Source organism: Enhydra lutris, unplaced genomic scaffold, assembly GCF_002288905.1.
Source record: "Enhydra lutris kenyoni isolate GAN:26980312 unplaced genomic scaffold, ASM228890v2 scaffoldscaffold9, whole genome shotgun sequence".
Lineage (NCBI taxonomy): Eukaryota > Metazoa > Chordata > Mammalia > Carnivora > Mustelidae > Enhydra > Enhydra lutris.
Window position 1 is genome coordinate 76,675,346 of NW_019154093.1, and position 13,792 is coordinate 76,689,137.

The window sequence follows — 13,792 nt, forward strand, 5'->3', positions numbered from 1 at the left end:
GCCTTCGGCTCAGGTCATGATCCCAGGGTCCTGGGATGGAGCCCGCAGCGGGCTGTCTGCTCAGCAGGGAGCCTGCTTCCTCCTCTCTCTCTCTGCCTGCCTCTCTGCCTACTTGTGATCTCTGTCAAATAAATAAAGTCTTTAAAAAAAAAAAAAAAGATCAGCATTGCTGGGGCACCTGGGTGGCTCAGTGGGTTAAGCCTCTGCCTTCAGCTCAGGTCACGATCCTAGGGTCCTGGGATGGAGCCCCTCGAGCCCCGCAAGCCCCGTAAGCCCCGCTTAGCATCGGCTCTCTGCTCAACAGGGAGCCTGCTTCCCCCTCCACCCTCCCAGTCAAATAAATAAGTAAAATCTTAAAAAAAAAAAAATCATCATTGCTGTTTCATTACTTCTTTATAGGACACAAGGGCTCAAACACCTCAACTATACTAAACTTGGCATATAGATCATTATAAAATGGATCCTATGACCGGGCAAAGAGAAAAAAAAAATTACAGGGAAAAAAGCATGGAGAAAAATTTCAGTTTGTCAGTGCAAGGTAAAGGAAAAATAACATACAACTCAGAAGGGTAACTCGGGAGTCATATACTGAAGACTTTATCCAGACAAATATTAAATTTGGTAGGCACTAGAAAACCATGAGAAAATTTTGATTAGAGAAATGACATGATCAGAACTGGTAGGACACCAGTTATGGTCGAATAATCTTCAACAAAGCAGGAAAAAATATACAGTGGAAAGAAGCCAGTCTCTTTAATAAATGGTGCTGGGAAAATTGGACAGCTATGTATAGAAGAATGAAACTCGACCATTCTCTTACACCATACACAAAGATAAACTCGAAATGGATAAAAGACCTCAACATGAGGCAGGAATCTATCAAAATCCTAGAGATCATAGGCAGTAACCTCTTCAATATTGGCCACAGCAACTTTTTTCAAGACACGTCTCCAAAGGCAAAAGAAACAAAAGCGAAAATGAACTTTTGGGACTTCATCAAGATCAAAAGTTTCTGCACAGAAAAGGAAACAGCCAACAAAACAAAGAGGCAACCCACAGAATGGGAGAAGATATTTGCAAATGACACTACAGACAAAGGGCTGATATCCAACATCTATAAAGAACTCCTCAAACTCAACCCTCAAAAAACAGATAATCACGTCAAAAAATGGGCACAAGACATGAGTAGACACTTCTCCAAGGAAGACATACAAATGGCTAACAGACACATGAAAAAATGTTCATCATCATTAGCCATCAGGGAGATTCAAATCAAAACCACATTGAAATACCACCTTACACCACTTAGAATGGCCAAAATTAACAAGACAGTAAAAACGAGTGTTGGAGAGGATGTGGAGAAAGGGAAACCCTCTTACACTGTTGGTGGGGATGCAAGTTGGTGCAGCCACTTCGGAAAACAGTGTGGAGATTCCTTAAGAAATTAAAAATACCCTATGACCCTGCAATTGCACTACTGAGTATTTACCCCAAAGATACAGCTATAGTGAAAAGAAGGGTTATCTGTGCCCCAATGTTCATAGCAGCAATGGCCACAGTTGCCAAGCCATGGACAAAACCAAGATGCCCTTCAACAGACGAATGGATAAAGATGTGGTCCATATATACTATGGAGTATTATGCCTCCATCAAAAAGGATGAATACTCAACTTTTGTATCAACATGGATGGGACTGGAGGAGATTATGCTGAGTGAATTAAGTCAAGCGGAGAGTCAAGTATCACACGGTTTCACTTACTTGTGGAGCATAAGGAATAACACGGAGGACATGGGGAGATGAGAGAAGTGAGCTAGGGGAAACTGGAGGGGGAGACAAACAATTTGAGACTGTGGACTCTGAGAAACAAATTAAGGGTTTTGGAGGGGAGAGGGGTGGGGGTTCGGTGAGGCTGGTGGTGGGTATTAAGGAGAGCACATACTGCATAGAGTACTGGGTGTGGTGCATAAACAATGAATTTTGGAACACACACACAAAAAAATTAAATTAAATTTTAAAAAAGGAACTGTCAGAACACCATAGAACAGACTGAAGGGGAATGGCAATGATCGGAGGTACGAGGCCACAGCAACAATCATAGCAGCAGCCAAAACTAGGGAGTAATGATAAAATGAAAAGTGGGGTTGGTGGGGGGAGAGAATGGACACAAGAGATAACAAAGAAGAGAAACTCTGGCACATAGTTGCATTTGGGAGGGCAGGGGGCCCACTAGGGAAGTGTTAAGATGACTCAGAGGTTTTAAGCCTAACTACCTGAAAGAATGTAGTCAGAAGAAAAGACTAGGTTTGGGGGATGAAGGCAAGTTGAGAACAGGCAGAAATAATAAACCTCAGGCAACATTTTAAGTATGAAATGCCCAAGAGATAACTATAAAAGCAGATCACGGATAAGAGTAATCAATCTCTGTACTTAAGGAATTTTAAACCTATATTCCAGTTACAGCTTGAGATTTAGATTTGGTAGTGATTCTACCAGAAATTTCCCAAAAGCTATGGGAACAAATAAACTGAAAGAGCAGAGAAGACCAAAAGAGACCCTATCAATGTAAGAATAGAAATTCTAAATATTCCAAATACTAAAAACCATTTGAAATGCTCATATCAAGTGCTAAAAACATTTTAACAAAATACCGGCTTTTAAAGAGGATATATCTTGATACATTTAAATACATTTCTCCAGGGGTGCTTGGGTGGTTCAGCGGGGTTAAGCATCTGCTTTAGGCTCAGGTCAGGATCCCTGGGATGGAGTCCCACATCCCCATGTCAGGCTCGTGGCTCCGTGGGAAGCCTGCTTCCCCCTCTCCCGCTGCCTGTCACTCACCCAACTTGTGTGCTCTGTCAAATAAGTAAATAAAATCTTTAAAAATACAGACATACATACCTCCAAAAAAGATAGTGTCTCAATACATATGATATTCTATTAAAACACACAAACTTTGGGGCACCTGGGTGGCTCAGTCATTAAGCATCTGCCTTTGGCTCAGGTCATGATCCCAGGGTCCTGGGATGGAGTCCCGCATTGGGCTCCCTGGTTTCCCTGCTGGGCAGGAAGCCTCCTTCTCCCCCTTCCCCTCCCCCTGCTGTGTTCCCTCTCTCTCAGTCTCTCTGTCAAAAAAACAAAAACAAAAACAAAACACACACAAACTTTAACTTGCCCTTAGTATTCAAAAACCACTTAGAGGAAGGTAGTTAAAAGATAACAAATTTCCAATTATAAGTACTAGATATGTTAAGGTAAAGCACGATGACTATAGTTAACACTATTACATTATATATAGGAAGGTTAAGAGAGTAAATTCTGAGTTCTCTTTGAAAGGAAAAAAATTTTTTGCTCTTTTTATTTTATCTGATGAGCTGATGGATGATAACTAAACTTATTTGTGGCAATCATTTCATAATATATGTTAGTCAAGCCATCATGCCATGTATCTTAAACTTACACAGTAATGTCAATTATATCTCAAAATAAAACTGGGGGAAAAAAACCCTATTTTCTATAGAGGTATTCTAGTTAATCAATTAGGAAGGAATGTTAGAGAGGGGTGCTTGGTTGGCTCAGTCAGTTAAGCGCCTGCCTTCCCTGCCTTCGGCTCTGATCCTGATACCAGAGTCCTGCGATCAGCCCCGCATCGCATCGGGCTCCCTGCTCTGCGGGAAGCCTGCCTCTCCTTCTCCCCCTGCTTGTGTTCCCTCTCTCTGTGTCAAATAAATAAAATCTTTTAAAAAATAAATAAATAAAAAGATTTTATTTATCTGAGAGAGAGAAAACAAGCAGGGGGAACAGCAGGCAGAGTGAGAAATAGGCTCCCCACTGAGCAGGGAGCCACATGTGGAACTTGATCCCATGACCCTGGGATAACAACCTGAGTCAAAGGCAGATGCTTAACCGACTGAGCCACCTAGGCATCCCTAAATAAATAAAATCTAAAAAAAAAAAAAAAAAAAGAGGAATATGAGAGAATTAAAGGCCATTTGCAAGCCACTAATGAAGAAATGGAGCCACACCATTAATTTAGCAAAGTCAGTGATAACCAAAGGCCTCCTGATGGAAATATACATCATCACCTATGAATTATATTTGTTCTTTCCTCCACACTGTTCCTACTCTCAGAAATCAAACCTGAACTGATCTAAGCATGCTTGAAGTCTTCAAACTAGCTACTAATTTATAGGAAATACAGGGAATCAAGGGATATGCTGAACTAAAACATGTTAAAACTATTCCAGAGGGACATATTCAACAAAATCCAGAATGAGGGAAACCAGGAAAAATAACCGGGTTCCTTCAGCAAATCAATTATGACAAATGACAAACGGGGAAACTGCGGATTAAAAGATTAGCAACCAAAGGTAATGTGTGACTGTGTTTGGATTCCAAATCAAACAAACCAATTACTTAAAAGCAACCTGGAATGGGGTGGTGCCTGGGTGGCACAGTTGCTTGAACACCCAACTCTTGGTTTTGGCTCAGGTCACCATATCAGGGTAGTAAGATGGAGTCCGAGACAGGCTCCATCGTCCACACTCAGCATGGAATCTGCCTGACTTCTCTCTCTGCCCCTCTCTACATGGTTTCTCTCTCTCTCAAATAAACATTTAGATCTTAAAAAATTAAAAAACAAACAAACAAAAAACCCTAGGGGTACAACGCCTGGCTGGCTCAGCCACTAGAGCATGTGACTCTAGATGGTGGGGTCTTGAGCTCAAGCCCTGTGTTGGGTGTAGAGCTTACTTAAAAAAACACAAAAACAAAAACAAAAAAACAAAAAAAGCCAACTGAGGAAAATTTGAATACTGCCTGGTTATTTGGTTATGTTCATTTTTACAGATGAGACAATAGTATGTGGTTATGATTTCCTGGAATCCTATCTTTTAGAGATATACTTAAATATTCGTAGACAAATTAATTATACACATATGATTTGCTTCCGAATAACCCAGCAGGTCTAGGGAAGTAGAAAAGGGATAGATAAAACACTGGCTCTCAACTGTGTTTGAAATTTTTTGATAGAAGTTTGTTTAGAGGGGAATAAATAAGAAAAAAAAATCACTATCAATAACACCAACAGAACTACAAAGAGGACAGGAATGGATTTGTTTTATTTCCGAGACTGACAACCTGAGCAGCCCTGGGCTAATCATACAATGTCTTAATTGCCCCCACTGGTTAAATGGAGACAAATACCATCTGGTAAACCCACAAAATCGTATTTGGTCAAGTTGGAAGGTTGGAGATACTTTTAACTTTGGCTGCCCTAGTTTCCCACATCTGTGTGATCCCCCCTCTCATGTCCTCCCACTACTGTCCATCACTGTGGTCTCACACACTCCCAAAAGCCTCCCTCAGCCTGTTCCCACATTGTATACAGAGTGAAGTTCCTAAAAAGCAAAATATGTTCCTCAACTCTTCAAACCCTTAAACTGCTTTTGATTAGCTTCAAGGCAAGAGTGCTTCCTTAAATTTTTAAGGTAGTCCCTTCCTTAATTCTTTAAAATGACTTATAAAGCATTCCATTATCTGATATTATCTATCTCTCCAACTTCCACCTCTCCCAAATTTCCCTTCTCCCTCTTATGCTTTAGCTTTGCTAAATTCTTGCAGTTTTTCCAACGTACCCTGTACTCTGGAGCTTCAGCATTCATGGCTGGAATGCTTTTTCCACCATCACTTCCTGGCTTAGTTAGCTCCTAACCATCAAGTCTAAAAAGTTAAGTAGCATTTCCTCACAGAAGCCTACCCAGATTGCTTCTATACTAGGTTGGGTGTCTTTGCATAAGTACAGAATACACCATTTCGTTCCCCAGGAATCTGTACTTTCTCTATTATAACACTCAGTTATTTCTTTATAAAGAGTACTTGTAGTAATCATTGTTACCAGTCTATCTGCTCTTCAGTTAAACTAAAAACTCCAGGAGGAACAGGGCCAGAACCTGTTTATTGCTGAAACCTAAGTCTCTCATAGTGCCTAGCAGCTGATAACAAATTGCTGAATACATAAATACCCACAACTCTCTGGTTTGTTTTTCTCACATCCAAGTTCCATCTTCCTAGTCTTCATCTGCAACAAAAACAGACTGACCATATAGGCATTTACAGGGACCTAAATCCTACATAGGGATGCATTATAAAGTGGACTGAAAACACAATGGGAATGAAGGACATAAATTGGGCAAAAGTTCCTCAAATATCTATTTTTAGTATAAAATAATTTATATCCATATTAACAATTTTACGGAAAGCTCAAGAGTGCCGATCTGATTAATAGGAGTCAAAAGACATTAATTCCCACACAAACAAGTTTTCACATCTAAGATGTTAAGTCACTTAACTTCTCCAATTTCAATTTCCTAATCTGTAAAATAAGGGAATCTGACTAGCTGGTCATTAAGATCTTTTCCAGGGTTAATGTTATATGCATTAATATTTAGAAGACAAAAAGACATGTAAACTATTCAAACACTATCAAATGGTTTCAGCCTATGACCTTTTTATCCTTTTCAAAAAATCTGTTCAGGGATGTTATAGCCTATTATGTTAAGCTTACAACCAAACCTTTAAATCTATTCAGCTATAAAAATCTCACAAAATCTCTCCAGACAATTAACTTATATATTTAACAAGAGTCACTGCAATACGATTAAAGAACAGCATTTATCTAAACCCTAAATTACTCAAGTATGTTAAACTCTGAAATAAAACTTACCCATTACCTGTATTAAAGCCTAGATATCTTGAATTCCTGATATTTCCTATGGCAATTTTAAGGCAAAGTTGTACTTCTCAGCATAAGACTTGGACTTAGGGGCACTACTTAACGCCATCCTAAAAAGCTGAAGATACGCAGTCTCTAATTCACTCACAGTTCTGGTAAACGACACTGACATTGTTTATTAATGCCTAATTCCTAGTCATACTCTTCCAAACTTTCACACAATACTGAGTTCACCCTATCACGACATTCCACTAGTTACTAAGCCCACATTTGTTTCATCAGGGCACTGACATGTGCGCATTTTATTTCGAAACCGGAATAACTTTTGGGAAATTAAAAAAAAAACATTTCAAAACTAGTTATGGTAAAGAGTAGCTCTGTAAACATTCTACTGTTATCAGTAGGCGCCTAGCTCGTAAGCAAACGCTGCAAACCGGCTCAAGCAGAAATCCGTTTGTTTCTTGGTTGAAAATAATCACAAAGTGGTTTGGGCCAGTGCTCGTCACACCAAACAAGTCGTGACAAAGAAATGAAATGCTAAAATGCACGTGGAAGAAAAGGATGTACTTGGAACAAAACGCGTGCATCTGACCAAGTGTAACGCTATCCTTCAGATCCCTCCCAACAGGGCTGCCTTCAAGACCAGGAGCGCGAGGGCGCTCCAGTCGAGATTCGGCAGCCACAGGTTGAATGACAAAGAGTCCCCGTCAGCACCAGTCCCCGCGTCGGCCAGCTGCACTATTCCCTCCGCAAAGTCCACTCGAACCCTGCAGTCACGTCTTGGCTGCGGGGACTGCGGCTTCCCAAACCACCCTCGCAAGTCACCAGGTGGGGCAAAGATTGGCTGGCCGAGGTTGGGGCAGGCATGCCACGAGTCCAAAATAACTCCCACCCCGAGTCCCTTCTCTCCGAGCAGAACGAGGCCAGGAGAGCGGGGAGGCACCACGTGAGCCAGCCCCACGTCGTCCCTTTTCCAAATTAAAAGCATCTCTTGAGGAGACTCCTGAACGCTAGGGGAAAAGCTACTTCCCCAAGGTCACCGGCATCCAAACCCAACTCCCCGGCCAGGCCGGTGGCCCGCACCTGACTACCGGGCCGCAGCCCCGCCGGACGAGGGAAGGCACTGTCCCCATCGCCTCAAGGTCTCCTTCCCCAACGCCGCGTTCCGGAGCTACGCGGCCGCCCGCGGCCACGATGCCCCTGCCGGGCCGCCTCCTTCCCCCGAGACCCAGGTCTGCGCCCCAGTCCCGAGGCCCCCTCCCACCCGCCAGGGCGGCAGAGGCACCGCGGGGTCCGCGCCCAGCGCCGCCGCGGGCCGTTACCCAACTAACCGTTATGCGCGGTTCGCGCCGCCAAGCGTGTACGTGACACGGCTGGAGTCCCGCAAGGCCCAGGGTCCAGGTCGCGTCCTTCGCCAGCTACCTCGTTAGCTCGCTCGGGCACCCACGCGGCCGACAGGTCACGTCGCAGCTCGCCAGCACTTTGTCGGGCCCGGCCCGCGGGGCTGCCTTATAATCCGCCGGGGCCCGAGCATGCGCACAGGGGGCGGAGTCTGCCCTCCCGGCCGCCGCCCCCGCCCCCCCCACCATACACACGCCCGAACCGCGACTCGCGCCTCCACAAGCTCTCAAGCGCGCGCGCCCGCCCGCGCTGTGGCGCGCGCCGGCGCCCCCTCCCCGCCACGTGACTGGCGGCCCGGCAGGACCCGCGCCTTGCGCCCCCACTTTGCGGCGTCCACAGGGCTGCTGCCCTCCTCTGCGGAGCTTGCCCCTCGGGTCCTCAGCCGAAAGAGTTCGCGGTGACCTACACGCGTGCGGGACTTCGGCGTCGGCCTCCCCCTCAGTCTCTGGCAGAGAAAAGGGAAAAGCCGCCAAGGACGGATGGGGCGTACCCCCGGGGGCCTGACTCAGGTGTGGGGTCGACCGGCGCGGGGAGGAGCGGGGAAGCTACTGGAAGTGGAGGGACTGGGCAGGGTGTGAATGGACGCGCGGCCCCCTTGGGCCCGGGAAGAGGCCGAAGGGGCGGGCTGCGGCCTCAGCAGAGTTCGTTGAACTCAGGGAAGTCACTCAAACCCTCAGGGCGTGTTTCCTGTTCCCTAAAAAGGCAACCGTAGTAGAACCGACCTCCTGGGCACTTTTGGTGGTTTTGGGGAGAGAACTGATGCAACTTTCTTAATACAGAGCGTCCCCTGCGGCATTTGATGAAGGCTGGGCGTTAAACGCCGAAGTCGGGAAAGTAGAGCAGGTCAGAGGGTGGTGAGACTGGTCCCCGGGGAGGTGCGTATGTTGGAAACACGGAGAAATGAGAATGCAGAGGCCAAGTTTTTGTGGACGCAGAATGTTGGGGACAGGGTATAAATACAGCTAGCAGTTTTGAGGAACTGATTATGTACTTAGCAGTTCACCTGAATTATCATCATAGCCTTATGAGGTAGGTAACTTCTTAACATTTCCAAATAAGGGGCTTGAGGCTCAGAGAGGTTAAGTAACTTTGCAGAGGTCACAGAGAAAGTGAGCAACATCCAAAGTCAGACTCCAGAGTCTGATTTTGTTCTCACAGCCATTGTAGGTTCTTGAGCAAGACCAGACACTGGAGTGTATCAGTTTAGGTGATCTGGTTGAATAATCATGAGGTGTCTCTTATGTTGGCTTTTGGGAAATACCAAAAATGTATGAAGGCTCCTGCCTTCAAGGAATTTACAAGTTCTTTGGAGGGATTGAGTGAGGCAGAAGAAATCAACCAACATTTGAGGACCACTTGCTGTTGGCCCCAACCCTGCCCCCTCTGCCCTTAATTCTTACCACCCTGTGAGGTTGGTCTTAAGGTTTTGTGTTGCAAATGAAGAACTGTGATTGAGGAGTGGGGATTGAGGGATCAGGTTCTGAGATGTAAATGTGCTTTCCCTTCACCCACTGTGCCTGGTTCACACAAAAGAAAGTTTTCCGTAATAGTTCAGCACCTCAGAAGGCTGTACAGAATCTATCGCCAGACAGTGCATATGAGCAGTAACTGCTTTCCACCTTTGATAAATGCAGAGAATTACAGCAGGGCTTTAGGATTGCTAGGGTGGTAGCAGCATTCATGGTAGATGATAGGAGAACGGATTTGGGGAGACAAAATGGCACTGGTTCAGACATGGGCCTATCAGGCCCAGAACTGTAGAATGTAGTAGGAAGTGGTAGAATAGGTTGATTCCCAGGAAACCCGAAAAAAAGGCTTATATAGGAACAAAGTACCATAGATTTATAATATCAACCCATGTCTCAGTTCCAGTTTTGATACTTTGCACTTACAAGCTCTGTATCCTTAGGCAAATTATTTTGCTCTCCAAGCCTCATTCTGTGCTCTGTAAAACAAGGATAGTACCTACCTCATAGGGTTTTTATGATAACAAAAACAGTATTTTACTTAAGTGTCTGGCATATAGTGAAAATTAAATAATTGTATAGTCACGGAAAACCATGAAACTCAATCCTTAAGATTAATCCTAAAAGCACTTCGCTTGAATAGACCCCCTTTCAGGGCCCTAAGAGGAACCCTAACAGTGTGTTCACAGGATTATGTTAGTGCTTTATTGTAATTTTGTATTCCTTTTCTTGAAAATGTCCACCAAAATTGTATAAACCTCAGGTTCCACAAATCTGGATCTGCTCCTACTAGGAACAGTAATGTTGTGGAAAGAGTATAGACTTTGGAATCAGAAGGTTTGTTTCCATAACTTACTATCTGTGTCACTTTGGACAATTCATTCATTGAACTCTTCTGGGCAGGCCAGGTAAACTGAATATAATAGCTACCAGCCTATTATTAAGATAATAATCAATTAAGAGTATTTGCAGAAGGGGTTGGTAAATCTTGGAAAGCACTCTACAGGTGTTTGTGATTAATACTATAATTTGTTCATAAAGTGCATAAGAGGGAAAGATCAAAAGCAAGAGAAGGGTTCTCAGCCTAAAAGTAGAAATAGGATGGGTGAGCTGGCAAAACTGATGAAATGATACAGGTAGAAGTCTTGGTTTTCTCCAGATTTTTTCCTGATTAATTCATGAGACACTGAAGAAATAAACTAGTAAGCACAGGATCCAAAATTTAGAGCTGAGAGGAGGTTTTACAGAATGGAAATTAAGGCCCAGAGGAGCTAATTATTCTGAGGCCACTCGTCTAATAAATGGTATGATCAGAAGAACCAGTTCTCCAGGCCCTAGGTTTTTCTACTGTACCAAGTGTGTTGTTATTTGTTTATTTGTTTGTTTGTTTTTTTGTCTTTTGGGTTTTTTTTTTTTTTTTTGAAAGGCTGTCCTTTTTTTGCCCTTAAGTTTTTATTTATTTATTTAAGAAAGAGCACCGGCAAGATTGAAGGAGTGGAAGGAGCAGAGGAAGAGGAACAAGCAATTCTGCAATGAGGGCACAGGCTGGATCCCAGGACCTGATCATGAACTGAGGCGAGATCAAGAGTTGGTCACTCAGCGAACTGAGCCACCCAGGCGCTCCCCAAGTGCGGTTTTTTAAGATAAAAGCGTTTCACCACGGAGTCTTTCAAAATCATTATCTCAAAACCGAGAAGGCATGATGCTCTTTAGTGGCTTTCGGCTTTAGCATGAAATTCCCCAAATTCACTTTCCTGTTTTAGAGGCTGATAGACTGAATGATCCATGGGTAATCTGCTCTTGGCAAGCTTGTAAAGTGAGCAAAACTTCTAAAGATTCTAAGGTAAGAGTTTTAACCTCAGAAATTAGTAATGGGATAAGAAATGCAAATGCAAAAAGTTTGAAAATTTGTAATGATTAGTTATTATTTAAGCTGAGTGAGTTACCCAGTTGCTTTATCTAGAAAAGGAAAATAATAAAATTAGAGTGTATTTTCTCTGGAATTCAAATGTTTCACTTACATTCTCTTAATTATTCCACCATTTCTGTGGTGGAAGATGCTGTTATCCTCATTTCACTAACACCAAACAAAGCAAAAAGGGGTTTTTTAAAAACACAGTAATACTTAATTGATTAAGAATACTTCCCCATTTATAATTTGTAATAACTCAAAGGGGAATATGGAAAATGAAATTTGCTTTTGTACCATGTATGAAAAAAAGAGTTTGCTAAGCAAATACCTAGCATAAAGAAGATAATGTCAATGCTAAAATTAAAGTAGAGAACTCTTGGGCCACCCGGCTGGCTCAGTCAGTCCGTGGGGCATGTGACTCTTGATCTCCGGGTTATGAGTTTGGGCCCCATGTAGGACGTAGAGATTACTTAAAAATAAAATCCCGGGTGCCTGGGCGGTGTAGTCAGTTAAACGTCTGACTCTTGGTTTTGGCTCGGGTCATGAAGTCAAGCCCTGCATTAGGCTCTATGCTCAGCGCGGAATCTGTTTGAGATTCTCTCTCCCTCTCTCACTCATGCAGTCATGCGCTCTCTTTCTCAAAGAAATAATCTTTAAAAAAATATAATCTTTAAAAATAATAATAATGAACTCTTTCATTCAGAATATCTCATATTTTATGTCCTTTATCAGTGTAGTCCTGCTGCATCCTAAGGGCCAAGTCTAGATCTAAGATGAATTTGCTACCCTTTGAAGGAAGACTAACTCGGTGTTGGTGAGATGTATTTCAGGCCTTGTCCGGAGCTCTCCCCATCTTCCCTTGGCCCTTCTTGCTCTGTTTTGACCCTTCACGTATCTCACCAGCCTGCAGTTTGGCATCCTAATCAGTTAGCTTCTTTGGCTCTTTGCTGGCAAGAGATGATTTGGTTAAAACAGTCAAAGCAAACTGCCGCATATGAAGGGAGCCTCAGCAATTTGGTAGAAAACAAAAATGCTCCCAATAGTAATTTCCTCAACATGCCACATTAGTCAAAAATGATTATATCCGGGGCGCCTGGGTGGCTCAGTGGGTTAAAGCCTCTGCCTTCGGCTCAGGACCCTGGGGATTGAGCCCCGCATCGGGCTCTCTGCTCAGCGGGGAGCCTGCTTCCTCCTCTCTCTCTCTCTGACTGCCTCTCAGCCTATCTCTATCTGTCAAATAAATAAATAAAATCTTAAAAAAAAAAAAAAAAAGATTATATCCATCTGCTGACTTTTTGTGTGTTTGGTAGTTTTGGTGGCCAGAGATTTGCTTTTCTACTTCTTTGAGTCTTCGAGAATTTTTTTGTGAAAAAATATGTTTTTCAAGGAATCATACTGTCCTACATTTACTAGTACATATGTGCTAATTGTAATTACACATGTACTAATTGTAATTACACGTGTACTAATTATGTGTACTAATTGTTTACTGCATTTTTTAATATTTGCAATGGCTTCGATAGTAAAGGACATTTACATTGTTTTTTTAATAATTGTCTGAAATTGAGATTAAAAAAGCCCGCAAATTTGGGGGAAGACCTAAAAAATTATGATAAACTCATGCTAATACTTAAAGACTTTAAAGTCTTAAGAGACTTAAAGACTTTAAAGGTTGCAAAACAATCCATGTGAGTAAAAAGTACCAAGAGTATTCCTTTTGACCTGTTTATCCTCTAATTCAGTTTGTTTCAAGCAAATTGCCTAAGGCTCTGTTTGTATACGGCAGTACAGTTCCCTTATCATCACTCCATTCCTGGTCTGAAAAAGCTTATGTCCTGCTTATTTCTGCCAGCACAGAGACAGTTTTGGCCTCTGCCCTTTGTAACCTATATCATTATTTAGGATCTTTCCTGGCAAGCATTCCTTCTAGGCATGGTCCTACATATTTTCCAGACCTACCTCCTTGACCCTGGCTAACCCTAAGCTCCTTCCTTTTACTTTTTCTCCCTCCTTCCTTCCTCCTTACTTGCCCTTCTTTAGTATTCCAGGCAGATTGCGGGGGGGGGGGGTTGGAAATAATAATAATGATAAATTGATGATAGCTAGGACTTAGGAAGTGCTTACTATATGCCAGGCATTGATCTAAGCACTTTATGCATATTAACTCGTGTACTACATGTAAAAATGCTATAAACTAAATACTGTTATAATCCCCATTTTACAGACAGATACAGATACAAAAGGTTAAGTAACTTAAGGTCACATAATCAATATTTTCTGGA

The 13,792-nt window shown here is 42.9% G+C and overlaps 1 protein-coding gene across 2 annotated transcripts in view; it reads right to left on the bottom strand.

The window, feature by feature from the left end:
* The window catches only part of LOC111143063 (solute carrier family 16 member 1), a 69,349-nt gene extending 61,116 nt beyond the window's left edge, over positions 1-8,233 (bottom strand). For both annotated transcript variants that reach the window (XM_022496507.1, XM_022496506.1), the window contains exon 1: positions 8,063-8,233. The gene's annotated coding sequence lies outside the window, so the exon portion shown is untranslated. The remainder of the gene's footprint in view (positions 1-8,062) is intronic.
* Positions 8,234-13,792: the final 5,559 nt, after the last annotated feature.